This window comes from Hibiscus syriacus, unplaced genomic scaffold (assembly GCF_006381635.1).
Source record: "Hibiscus syriacus cultivar Baekdansim isolate YM2019G1 unplaced genomic scaffold, ASM638163v2 tig00112231_pilon, whole genome shotgun sequence".
Lineage (NCBI taxonomy): Eukaryota > Viridiplantae > Streptophyta > Magnoliopsida > Malvales > Malvaceae > Hibiscus > Hibiscus syriacus.
Genome location: NW_024063276.1, coordinates 916,356 through 930,947, shown reverse-complemented (window position 1 = coordinate 930,947; position 14,592 = coordinate 916,356). Strand labels below are relative to the sequence as shown.

Sequence of the window (14,592 nt, the reverse complement as noted above, 5' to 3'; positions counted from 1 at the left end):
AAGTCAGAAGATCAAGCTTCGGATTAGTAGAGTAGCATATCTCTACTCAAAGATCGGATCACAAATATTTTGTAAAATATGTATTTTTATGTAATCTAATATGTTGGCATGTAACTAAGTCATTAAATATGTACGCTATGATGGAGTCTGTTAAGGTTTTAAACATGTTTATGCAAAAGAATTTCTTTATATAATAGAAGTTTAAATTTTCTATGGTTTTTATAAACGTACATGTTTTGAATAGTTAATGTGACACCTCGGATTCGTATTTGGGTCGGATACGGGTTGGGGTGTTACATTTAATGATATCAGAGCTAAGGTTTAGTCGATTCTAGGCTTAAACCGAAGTCAAAAGTATTTTAAAAAAGTATACATGCCAACAAAAAGTGAAAGTTTCTAATCTGATAGCGTCATGAGTATGTTGTTTTCTAATAAGGTTATATGGTTATGTATTAGATTTCTGATCATGAGAGTCCTTGAAGAGGAAGAAGAAGTAATAGACTTGAGGGTAATAGCAATTCACCTGCCCTGGCCAGCGAGGGCGAAGAGAGAATACCTCCAGAAGTACCAGTGAGAGATCAAGGGTTATTTTTTGGAACGTTAAATCCTATTTTGTCGCATTTTCAACCATATGTGCCCTCAGCTCCTCGAATGAATATAGCTAAAGAATTGAAAGGTTTAGGAGCAGCTGAGTTTAAGGGTGAAGCTGGGAAGATCCGGTTGCTGTGGATCTTTGGTTGAACGATGTCAAGATAATGTTAGAAGGGCTCCACTATTCTGATGTGGAGAAATTAGATGAAATAGTTTTCCTGTTAAGGAGTTAATCTAGAATATGGTGGACAAATATCACCATGAGATTAAGAAGGATCAAGTGGCTTGGTTATTCTTCTTGGAAGAACTCAAGCGTAAGTACATTGGTGACCAATATATCAGGCAGATGAAACAAGAATTTCTGAATTTGAAACAAGGAAATTATACAGTGTATGAATATGAATGTGAATTTAATAAGTTAAGTCGCTTCGCTGCAGAGTTTATTCCAACCGAAAAGGATGCATGTGATTGGTTCGTGGGAGGTTTGCGCCCTAGGCTAAGAGAGTTGTTGATAGCCTTGAATTTGTCATCGTTTCAAGAAGTGGTCCTTCGAGCTAAAGCTCTAGAAAGAGCTCAGAGTGAGAGATTTAAAGAACATAAAGTTCAGAAATCTAAGAGAATGGGTGCTTTGTCGAGTTCCTCGCCATCAAAGAAAAATAGAGAATTAGATTCTCCAACTCAGAATATGTTGGAATCATTTGCTTTTACTGATAGAAGATCAAATATTAGTCAAGTTAGGCAATGTTCATATTGTGGGAAGAATCATACATGAGTATGTAGAGTGATTTCAGGAGCCTGTTTTAGATGCGGTGATGTTGGACATTTTATTCGAGATTGTCCACTTATGACCGATGAAATGGTACAAAGAGAGAGGTTTGTTTCGGTATCCCAGAGAAGTAAAGGTAGAGGTCGTAAAAGAAATCAATCTGAGTCATTCACTTCACATGATATGCAACCAGTTGCCCAAGTTTATAATTTAAGGACTGAAGAAGATTTTGATGACCTAGAGATTTTGATAGGTAAAATTTCGATATCGTGGTAAAATAGTTTAGTTTTAATAGATTTGGGAATCAACATAGTATTTGTTAAAGGGAATTAGAAGGAAAATTGAAAGATTTGATTTGAAACAATAGGTAATGAATTGTTAAGAATTAATAGTATATGGTTTCCAAGTGAATAAGTTGTGTGGAGGTTGTTTATAGAATGAGTAGGAAAGATATGTATTGAGTATAGAAAGAGGACTGTATATGAGTATAAGGTTAATGGTAAGAATAAACCATGATTTTTGAAGTATCATTAAAGGATTGCTTCATCTTGTTATGAAATGAAAATTCGAGGATGAATTTTCTTAAAGGGGGAGATTTGTAACATCCCAAATCCGGGCCACTGACTAAAATGAGAATTTTTGAAATTTGAGGATCAATTTAGGAAAAATTTAAAAGTTCAAGGATTTAAATAAGAATATTTCAGTATTAGATTAAATTATAATTATGGAAAGGGAGAAGGGAGAAGGGAGAAGGGAATTATGGTAATTTCTGTTTTAAAGATATTTTCCCTTATATAAGAGTGAAACACGTGGGAAGGGGAATAGTTATCTGGAAGACCCTTCTTCTTCTTACTTTCCTCTTCTTCACGTGGGCTTTATCTATAAGGTAAGTTGGATTTTAATTGTTGATTTATTGAATTTATAAGTAGGTTTTGATTCTATGGGTGTTATATAAGCTTAAGTAAAGCTTATATAAGCTTAAGTAAAGCTTATATAAGCTTAAAACACCAAGAAGAGAGAATTAGACAGGAATTTTATTAAGAGTTTAGAAATGAACTTTTGATATAGAAAGGTTTTTGAAGTTCTAAGGATGAATTTGACTTGTCAAAGGGTTAATTAAGTAGTTAGAGGTGATAGAATTGACTTTAGAACACATGGAAAATTTGATGAAATTTTTTTATTCAAGAATTATGGTGAGTTATGAGAGATGGTGAAGTGTTATAAGAAGGTTTGCATATGTATAGATAAGTTTTAAGGCATAAGGAGGGGTTAACAAGTAGAATTTGGGGACAAAGTAAGAAATTTTTGGGCTTAAAAGTGAATTATGGGCAAGGGTGTATCGGTACACATTCAATAGGTATTGATACATCAAGAGTAAAATCTGGGAAGACGTTCAAAGTGTACCGATACATTAAGGAATGTATCGATACCCCCTTGAACAGTGAAAACTTTCGAATAGTATTGATACATCAAGAGTAAAATCTGGGAAGACGTTCAAAGTGTACCGATACATTAAGGAATGTATCGATACCCCCTTGAACAGTGAAAACTTTCGAATGTAATTTGTGTATCGATACATAGGTAGTGTACCGATACACACGTTAAGGAATGTACCGATACACTATAGTGTGTACCGATACACTTCAAAGGGAAAGCAGCAATAAATCTTTCTTTTAGTCTAAGAATGAAAGATTAGAGTATATCAATTGGATACTGATAAGTATCAATACTTGGTTGTGTATACATTGATCGAAAGCAAAGTTCGGATAGGTAGCAGAGTAAGATACGCAAGGAAGAACAAGAACTTAAGAGTGTTCATTGAGACCAGGTGAGGACATGATAGTAAGTATAAGTTATATTATAGAATTAAGACTTGTGATAAGTCTAATTCCGATATTAGGTTACATGAGTACGTGAATATAAACATATAGGGATATAATGCTTAGATGTGTTTGAGTTCATGCATATGTTTATAAGTAAGTGTATTTATATATATGATATGTGTGAATACATATTTGAGTGAATATGTCTTGTATGTATTACATGTATGTGATTTATATGAATATAAATGGATAAAATATAAGATAAATGAAAAGATATGAACTATATGAGATACTAAACTAATGAAATATGTGAAAAGGAGGTATTAGTTATGTGATGAGTATCTATGTGTTCATATGTTCATGAGAAGATATGAGAACAAGATATAAGCAATGTGAACCGTGTGAATGTATATATATGTGATAATAGGTTAAGCGATTTATGTGTTTACGTGACTATGTGATAATATGAAAAATGTGATAATGAGCTATGTGAAAAAGAATACAAAGAAAAGTGAGAAATTACGTGAGACGTGAATGAGAAGTATATGGAAATGTGCTACGTGAAAGTAAACTATGTGACTATGTGAAATGATATAAAAGATAACGCCCATGTTATGTATTATGAGAGCTATAGGTATAGTTGGCATGCCAAGAGTCGAGGGTTCTATGTGGTCCTTCGGGACATAGTGGTCCTTTGGGACATAAGTGATATGTGGTCCTTCGGGAAATAGTGGTCATACGAGACAAATTCTACGTGCCCCTAGTGGGAATTATACGAGCTGTGGTGACAGCATAGTGCATAACCTCTATGTACTCACATACCTTAAGTTCTCAGAAGTGTGCATAGGCTTTAAAGAAAATAAATAATTTGTTATAATAATATGTGTGTTCTTTTGTGAAATGATATATATGTTATGTGATGTGTATAAATGATAGGTTTGGAATCAAATAATAATGGGAGTGAGGATAATAATAATAATGAGTGTATCTGTGTCTTTGTGATATGAAGTGATATATGTGATATGATAGAGAAGGTTATTTTGTGTGATAGTATGGTATTACATGTTAATGATGGTTTAAGTATGAATACGAGTATGATGTTGTATTACATGAGATATATATAGATATATATACATGTGTTTGTTAGTTATATTGTGTTTACATGTCTCACTAAGTCTATAACTTAGCGTGTAAGTGTCTTACAAGTAGGTGTGGATAAGTCAGAAGATCAAGCTTCGGATCAGTAGAGCAGCATATCTCCACTCAAAGATCAGATCAGAAATATTTTTTAAAGTATGTCTTGTTATGTAATTTAGTATGTTGGCATGTAACTAAGTCATTAAATATGTACGCTCTGATGGAGTTTGTTAAGATTTTAAACATGTTTATGCAAAAGAATTTCTTTATAGAATAGAAGTTTAAATTTTCTATGGTTTTTATAAACGTACATGCTTTGAATAGTTAATGTGACACATCGAATTCGTATCCGGGTCGGATACGGGTTGGGGGTGTTACATGCCAATAGCGTCCAAAGCCTTTGACACCCTGGATTTAACTTCGGAATTTTTTAAGTTTAATCTACCAAGGCCAAACAAAACATCTGATTCAACTGTAGGCATCACAACCTGCATGATGAAAGATGCCTCTGGTGTTTGTAAACTCGGGTTAGTTCCTTTAGAAATATAATACCAACATAAAAGATTGTTCGTATCAGAACTGTCATAGCAAATTCATTGTCATAAAATTATGTCCAACACATTGACACCATAAAAAATACAGAAAATTAAATTGAGCGCACACAATATGAAGGCTGCAACAAAGAAGCAAAACTTCAAAGAAAATGGAGTAGCAATTATTGAGATTGCATACTTATTAGAAGTTAATTCTTCTCTAAGAGGAAAATGAAATATAATCATTATTCTTTCTTTCTTTTTTTCACGATAGAAAACCTTAGGAACTGTTGTCATGTTATTCTATCAATGCAGGACTGAGCATGGCTCCTTTAGCGTTGGGAAAAATAGATACACAAAGTCAGGATTCTTATGAAAACAGTGGAACTCTTTCATACCAATCATAGCTTAGTTTTAAAAAGCGCGCCCAAGGCGCGGGGCGTAGGAAAAATTGCATCCCGTGAGAGAGGCAAGACGAGGAACGGCGGGCAGGCGCCTTTTGCACATTTCTGGATGAATGCGGGCGCTTTTACACCTTGCGTAGGTGGAGCGGTTAAAGTAAAAAAAAATGTTATATTATTTTTTATTTAATAATAAACTTACTCAATTCTTTTAACCCTAAATCATTCTCAATTTTTACCTAGTCCTCACCAGTTGTCTTTTCTTCTACCCCAAGTACGTCTCTCACCCTTTCTAAATCTCTAAACTTTTTTCTTTTTTTGAAATCTTTGAATCTTCTCTTCTGCGACTGTCTTCTACTCTTCTCTTCTTCTCAAGTTTCTTTCAGCGAATGTCTTCTACTCTTCTCTTCTTCCCATGATTCTTCCAACAGCTGTTATTTTTCTTTTCTTCCTAAACAATGTCCCATTTCTTAGATTTTTATTTGTTAATCGCAAAATTAATCAACTTGTTGAATATTAAATTTTTATTTATATTTTTTTAATATTAAATTTTTATTTATATTTTTTGAATATTGGACTTTATTAAATGAAAGTTTTAGTGTAGAGAATATATGATCATATTGTTTATATTTCTTGATCGTAGATTACAGATTGTTTATATTATTTTTATTAAAAAAAATAAATTTGAAAATAGAGATTCAAGACCAAGGTGACAACCTTCGATTTGGACTAATGTCACACTCGACAATTAAGTTGATACAAAACTGATCTATCTGTAGTTAAGTCTTCTCACTGGGCTTATACCTACACCAAACAGAACACAAAACTACAATATAAAATAGACCTTATAAATCTTGGAACTTATGATATTTTTAAATTTTTATTATATTTGTAATCTTGGAACACAAAACTACAATACAAAACTACAAGAAAATATGTTTTTATTAAATTTATGTTTGTTTATATTTGTTGATCGCATGTTACAGAACAATTATTAAACTTTTATTTATATTTGTTGAACGTTGTTTATATTTTTTTTAATTTCAGTGTGTTGAAAAATGGACTCAGAGACAGTTTCTACTAGTGGATCAACAGGTAATTTAGATCCGACAAGAAAATATAGAAAACCAGATCCTACAAATAGAAACAATTTTACTTACGAGTTTTACGGAGAAGTTACTAAAAGAGGGGCACAACGAATGAAACAACATTTGTTTGGAGGATTCAGAAATGTAACTAGATGCCTTAAATGTCTCAAACATGTGAAGGAAGAAAGGAAAGATTTTATGATGAAGAAGACTGAGGCAAAAGGCTCAAATTTGATGATGTCCCAAGAATCTCTTCATGATGTCGATGATTAAGATAGAGAAGAAGAAGAGATTGAGATATTAAACATAGGTGGCGGTAGTTCAAGTTAAAAAAGTGGGAAACAATTACCCAAAAAACCAAGGCTTAAGTGTCCAATGGATTTGTTTGTTTCATCTCTTAGAGTTAATCTGAGCAAAGTGGGAGACGTACATGCAGCTTGTGCTAAGCAATTAAGGAAGAAAACTTGTACGTCAATTGCTAGGTTTTTTTATGATGCCAGAATTGTATTCAATGTGACAAATTATCCTATCTTCAAGAAGATGTGTGAAAGTATTGGACAATTTGGTCTTGGAATGAAACCACCAAGTATGCACGAGCTTAGAGTTACCCTCCTTAAGAAAGAAGTGGATGACACCCAAAAGATTATGGAGGATCACAAAAAAGAATGGGCACTAAAAGTGTGTTCAATTTTATCGTACGGATGGCGTGATTCGGTGGCCCAAAAAGATATTGTGAACTTTCTTATTAACTCTCCAAAGGGTTCGATGTTTATTAAATCTATGGATGTTTCAGAGATTGTGAAGGATACCAACATGTTGTTTAAAGTGCTTGATGAAATGGTGGAGGAATTAGGGGAGAAAAATGTACTCCAAATGGTAACGGATAATGCATCTAACTATGTCAAATCCGATAAGTATCTTAAATTATTTACTTTTTTCCTTTATTTTTTTGTTTTATTCAAGTTACTTGATTATTGTTTTATTAAATTATAGGAAAATTGTTTATGGTCTCATGACCAAATCTCTATTGGACTCCATGAGCGGCGCATTGCATCGATTTAATGTTGGACGATATTGGAGATATTTCAAAGGTGAAGAATGCACTAAAGAAGTGCATGTTCATGAATGGCTACATATATAATCACATTTCTCTTGTGAACATGATGAGGAGGTTCACAAATATGAGAAATTTGCATAGATCAGAGGTTACTAGATTTGCGACATCTTTCATCATGCTTTCCTAATTCCATAAGCAAAGAAACAATTTGAGAAAGATGATTACTTCTCAAGAATGAAATGAATCTAAGTGGGCAAAGGAAACGGGATGAAAAAGATGGCATCCTACATTATACAAGACACATTTTGGAGGAATGTACTCCACGCGTTTATGTTAACATGACCTCTTGTAAAGGTTTTGAGAATGGTTGATGAAGAGAAGAAACCACCTATGGGGTACATTTACGAAGCCATGGATAGAACTAAGGAGGCTATTAGTAATAGCTTTTCAATGAAGGAGGAGAATTATAACAAAGCTTTTGAATGTATCGATAAAATACGGAATTGTCAACTTCACCAACCTTTGCATGCAACCGATTACTTTTTAAACCCAGAGCTCTTTTATGATAATTTCGATACTTCGTCTTGTGAAGAAGTTATGAGGGATTTATATGAATATATTACAAAGTTGAATCCAAATATTGAAATTCAAGACAAGATCAGTGCAGAATTAGAGATCTATTGAAATGCCCAAGGCTTTTTTGGTTTTACAAATGGCTATTAGACAAAGGAAGACTAAATCTCCAGGTATTAACATTGAAATGCCCAAGGCTTTTTTGGTTTTACAAATGGCTATTAGACAAAGGAAGACTAAATCTCCAGGTATTAACTTATAATATTTATTTATTTTTTATTTAAAATTATTAACTAATAAATTTATAATATTTTGCTTTTTTTACAGCAGAGTGGTGGTCTGCATATAGAGCTTCAACTCCAAACCTCCAAAAATTTGCTATTAGAGTCCTTAGTCTCACTTGCAGTGCTACTGGTTGTAAGAAGAATTGAGGTTTCTTTCAGCTTGTAAGAAACTATCTTTTCCTATTTCTTTCCTATCATAACATTTTATAAATCTTTTACTTAAAAATTTATTTAATTTTTTTACTTCTCGCAGTTTCAAACAAAAAAGAGAAACAGATTGGCACAAGGCCGATTAAATGATTGAGTCTTTGTGAAATATTATTGTGCTTTGAGACGCCGATATCAAAAGAAAGACACCATCGACCCTATTCTCTTGGAAGATATTGATGAAAACAATGAGTGGTTGCTTGGGAGAATGGAGAGCAACTCTAATGATGATAATGATGAAGGTGAATTTGTGTTTGATGAGAATGATGGTCTGACATGGGGTCAAGTTAGTAGAGCTTTCAGAGCTCATGATCCTAGTTATTTGATTAGAGCATCAAGGCTCAATGCCAAAACTTCCATACCATCTTCTAGATTTGATAAAGGAAAAGGAAAAGGTGCAACTACTAGTTCTTCTCATAAAGTTTTGATGCATGATGATGAAGATGAGATGGAAGAGAATATTGGTGAAGATGAAGATTATGGAGGAGATGGTGGAGATGACAGTTTTGATGAGTATGATTTGTAGTGGAGTATTAGAGTACTTAAGTATTTAATGTTTAAGTTCTATTGTGTGTGAAACAAAAAATTAGAAACTTTTTAATTCTTAAGACTTCAACAATCATGTTTGCTTTTTGTTCTTTTATCTTTTCTTGTATTTGAACTATGCTATAATATTAATTTTGTTGTTAGTGTATGGAATTGAATATTTTAATATTTAAGTGCCTACAATATGATTATAATGTTATTTTTTGTACACAATATGTTATATAATTGATTTATAGGTTTTTTAATACAAAAGTGTGTCTCGCTTCTAAAAGGCGCACTCCTTCGCCATACGCCTTGCGTCTAGGCTCCATGGACCCTTTACACCTCCGTGCGCCTTGCGACTTTTAAAACTATCATATACAAGAAACCAGACCAGACACCTTCATTTCAGTTAGCAGCGTATACTGCGGTTTACTGCAACAAGCCAACAATTACGGAGAGAGAAACAATTAAAACCTGAAATGAAGAAATTAGTGATAAACCATTTCAAGAACCAAATTTATCACCGAGTTGTTCTTCTTCTAATTATTATTATTTTCATACATAAATAAACTTTAAAAAATAAAGGCACTCCAGGGGATCCAAATTCTCTTCCTCATTATTCTGAAGATAAAGAATGTGTATAACAACAATAATGGTGACACCATGGTAGCAAGCCCAAATTCGCCTAAAACTTACGGAGAGAGAAAAAATTAACCTGAAATGAAGAAATTAGTGATAAACCATTTCAAGAACCAAATTTATCACCGAGTTGTTCTTCTTCTAATTATTATTATTTTCATACATAAATAAACTTTAAAAAAATAAAGGCACTCCAGGGGATCCAAAATTCTCTTCCTCATTATTCTGAAGATAAAGAATGTGTATAACAACAATAATGGTGACACCATGGTAGCAAGCCCAAATTCGCCTAAAACACAGTTGAATCCGACTTGTGATGCAAGGATAACTGGCAGTGTTAGTTTGGGCAGTGGTGTCCCTGCATCATTCGGAAAGCAACATACATTTTCATCAACCAAGCATAACTGAAGTGTAGAGTTGTGCTATCCTAGGACCATAACAAATTAAAGTCTCCGAGACCGTTTGGTGGCATTTCTTAGCTCCACCAAAGAAGGAAGAGGTTTAGGCACAGGTGCATACATTGACCTGTACAACTTTCGAAAGTTGTCACTGTATCCCCTTGAAGATCCAACAGAGTACGAACACTTTTTACTAGTTTCCTTGCTCGGCAGGTTCTCAGATTGCATTGTGGTCTCATCCACCTGTTTGCTTTCGCATCTGTACTCATGATAAGTATCCCATCCGATTTCCTCGCTTTGCATAAGATGATCACTTGCATCTAGCTTGCTTTCTAATCTTTTCTCAAAAGTCTCCATAGTCACCAACTTCTCACATTGAAGCGCAGAAGCTTCTGCCTCTATTTTGATTTCCAATCCATTCTCAGAATCTTCATTGGTGTTCTGGATTACAAATACCTGCTTTGTTTTATCGACAACACATAGAGGGTTGTCTCTTGTAGCTATGCTTTTTTCCTCGGGTATAAAATTAGGATCATGGAGACTAAGCCTTGCCCGACCAAAAAGCGTTACAGGCAGCCTTTTGCTTGGAGGAGACAAGGTCAAGAGATTTTCCTTGTAAGATGATATGATGATAGACTGCTGCAGTACAGGTTCTGCACAATTTAGAGTGGGCCATTCAACCGTGGGACTGTGGGAGTACAAGCTACAGTTTTAACAGGTGAATTTACTGGTGGAGAAGCTTTCATATCAATGTCCAGAAGCTTCCAAAGAGAATCATCAGAACTTACATGGGAATCCAAACAATTCTTCCTAGCATAATCCAACTCCGTTGCTCGACAACTGGGGGTTGTTGACACAACTCTTTTAGGAGCAAGAAGTTTCAAAGCCCACTCTAGTTCATTCCTTGATGAGTGCATTGAATAACAGACATGCCAAACACCAAACTGATCCTTTATTGCTTCATTAAACCTTATCTTTCTTCGACTATCAGTTTCTAAACGCTCTTCCTCACATGCATACAACATTGCTGAAGGTCGAATAATGAGGGGCTCATGCTGAAAATTAGCTTGGGCCTCCGCAAGCATTACTGTTGCTCGTTCGGATAGTTTAGGGAAACCATCAAACAACTGGAAACGGGAAGTCGAATCTTCCGATAGAATGTCAGGAGCTATGATACTCAGTGATCGGAAAAAATCAGGATTGGTTTCCTTATCAACATAAATCTTGGATCTAAAGGTCCCAGACACACTGGTAAGAATCTCTTCCTGACCCAGAAGGTCACAGGTAAGATGCACAATGGATGCATTTGGATGCATTTGGATGCTTCCATATACAATTTATAACCTAAGTCATGGATATAAAATATTTTATCAGCTTAAACATATTGGCATACAAATATGAAAGGATGTACAAACGTCAGAAGATAAGAGAAATATCATGAATAGAGCCTCATGAAACTATCACGAAGACTAATCAAAATAATGACAAATAACAAGTGAAAACAATAATTTAGTTAAAATTTAAAAAGTTTAATGAACGTGGTTTCTTATAAACATTATTTGCTCTATGCATTGATGATACCATGCTTGTAAAAAAAAGTTAACAGTTTTAATTTTAATTACTCTTAGAATCAAAACACAAAGCGACTACTTGCATATGTTTACCTCCACCGTCTTCAGTGCCTTACTAACAAACAAAAGCAATATCTAAAATATAATTTATAACAGAAATATTTCATTATTTTAAGGTACAAAACATCACAACTAACAATAAATACATGCAGAGGAATCCATCCCTTCCCCATTTGAAATGGCAGTAGGCCAGTGAATAAAGAAAATAGTGTCAGGTTATGGTAGACAAAACTTATGGTGTTTCTTAAGTTGGAAATGCATTCACAAGAAACAAAAGCAATAAAGCATTCTAGATTCAAGTTAGCCCTACAACGTTAAGATAATAAATATGAAAATCACCAAGAAAATAAGGACTACCTGACGGATTGCTGAATGCTTGCTGGGCAGGTTTCGAGAGTATCTACCAAAAGTGCAGTCTAGGAAAAGATAATCAAAACGACATTGTGGCTCTTTTCCTTTCCTGCCAATATACTTCTCAGGTAAATTTTGGAGACACTCTGGAGTGAGTCTACAGTCTCCAGTATGCAAGATGTTACCAAAACTGCCTTCAAACAAGAACATAACTGCTTCTGAAATTCATACGATCTGTCAACAATTTTTTTCCCAAATCATGATAGGCTATGCAGACAGCTGAAAACATGGAGGAATTACCAAACCATCCCCAAATCCCCACCACTTCATCACATAAGCTGAAAGCATCAGCTTCAAATGTCTAAATATCTAAACTTCAAACACAGTGAATTCTCAACTATGCTACTTGGGACTCTCCAATTTCCCTCAACTACCAAATCCGAAACATAAGTTTGAGACATAATTCAGAACTGGATAAAAGTTACGATTTTTCAAATATACGGAAAAACTAAGAATATCTATGCCATACACATTTCTACATCCAGCACACTCCCCAAGTCTGAGTGGCGTAAAGTTTCAAAATAGAAAACAGAATCAGATGCTTGAGTAGTTCTTATATCAAATTTTATCAGTACATGATGAACAGATTCTTCTTCAATTGTCTGCTATACTAGAAATCCAATACTCTTTATCATAAAAGATCAACTGGACTACATCATGACAAGCACTGATCTCTCAATGTTATCCTAGAGAACAATATCCCAAACTACATTGAGAACAATAAGGGAATTATTGCAAACATCAAAATCCTCTTCAAAACACATATAGGATGCAAACCACAACAAATTTCCTTTCATTATCACTTTTTGCCACATGCTTTGTATTATCAGCTTTAACTTCAAAAGAATTTGTTAAAAAACAAAAGCAAAACGAACAGTGAAAAAGGAAAATGTAAAATGGCCAAATTATAGAACTAATCGTAACATAACTGTTTCAGATAAAAAATCAAAAAACTTTAAAAAAATGCTACATAATTTTAACAATCAAAACTAGAATTTACTATAGCATCCAATCGCTGTTGCCTTGTTGTTTTGAATGTTAAAAAAAAAAGAAAATGAAAGAAGTGACAATCAAACAGTCTTTTTAAAGCTTTGTTTGCAAAGCAAAGGCAAAATATCATAATTGTTGTCATACATTAAACCTATAAAAGAACATAAACTTCTCCACTTAAAGCTATATCACAACAATCAAAGTACCCAATGCTGAGACATAATCAACAAAGAATCCCCAGATAGAAAAAATAAACATGAAACCGACAAAATGACCAAGAAATTAATCAAACCAATGAAAAAATGAATTACCAGGACAATGATTAGCATCAAAAGCTGTAACCTGAAATTCCCCATCTGGGTCATCGATAACAATGGATTCCCCAATTTCAATTCTCACGAACAAAGAATCATCAAGCTAGAAAACCACCAAAAGAAGAACAAAAAAATCAGATAACAGAAATAATAATAAAAAAGGCAGTTTCTACAAATTCCAAAACCATGAAAAGAAAAATAAAGGTAAGACCTGACCTGAGGGTAGTTTAGAAGAACAAGGGATTTGGTGAGATGGGTAGAGTAAGTTGGATAAGAGAAGTGAGAGGAAATGCCAAAAGTGTGGTCTTTATGAGCATGGTCAAGAAATGGTTTCTTTTTCTCTTGGAAGATGGAGTGAATGTGTCCACTGAGAAAGGCAGGCCTTTGGGCATCTCTATCGGCATCTTTGCTTGATGATTGTATGCTTAGGGTGAGAACATTCATGTGAATTTGGGGCTCTTTTCATTTGGATTTTCTTCCCTTAATGCTTCCAATGGAAGGAAGATAAAAGGGGGAATGGGAAAATATTTTATTCTGGAATTGGGTGGGAAACTGGAATTTGAGAATCGAACAAGAGTAACCATCACCTGTATCCGATCTTTTTATACACGCTTAGAAATGATATAATTTATCAACAATTTATAGTTTAGGGTTAACAATCGGTTTGTGACATAATTATTACCGCTTTTTTATTTGGATTAATGTAGAAGTAATTGTTTAAATTATATCTTAAATTAACTCTAGTTGTCTAAAGAATCTTTTATTAAAAAATATATATTTAATTTTTTTTTATATTTTTAGGTGTCTAACGTTTTCTCCATTATATTTTTAGGTGTCTATAGAGTAATGGCCATTAAAAAAATATTAAGTGACATGTGTCATATTTATATTTTGGCTTATGCAACAGTAGGTTCCCAAAATATATCCTAAGTTAACTTTAGGGGCCGTTTAGTTCACGGCATATATGATTATCAGGAGAATGGAATCCTTATTCCCTCGTTTGGTTGGCCGATAATCCTATTTCTCGGTAATCTTTTATTACCAATAGTGAATTTTTGGGGTATATTATCGGGAATGTGATTACTCTCATTCTCTTAGGTATTGTTGGATTACCGGTGTTTTGGACTAAAATACCCTTAATTTTTTTTTCAAAAATAACATTCTTCTGTAGTTTAATAATAAAAATTCTAAGAATGTTAAATTACAAATTTATCCTTAAAC

General features: G+C 33.7%; 3 pseudogenes; 1 reads left to right on the top strand and 2 right to left on the bottom strand.

The window, feature by feature from the left end:
• LOC120176209 overlaps positions 1 to 5,092 on the bottom strand; it is a 39,584-nt pseudogene extending 34,492 nt beyond the window's left edge.
• Positions 5,093 to 7,499: 2,407 nt separating this feature from the next.
• On the top strand, positions 7,500 to 8,986 carry LOC120176208 (annotated as a pseudogene).
• Positions 8,987 to 9,842: 856 nt separating this feature from the next.
• LOC120176275 lies at positions 9,843 to 13,983 on the bottom strand (annotated as a pseudogene).
• Between the last annotated feature and the right edge of the window lie 609 nt (positions 13,984 to 14,592).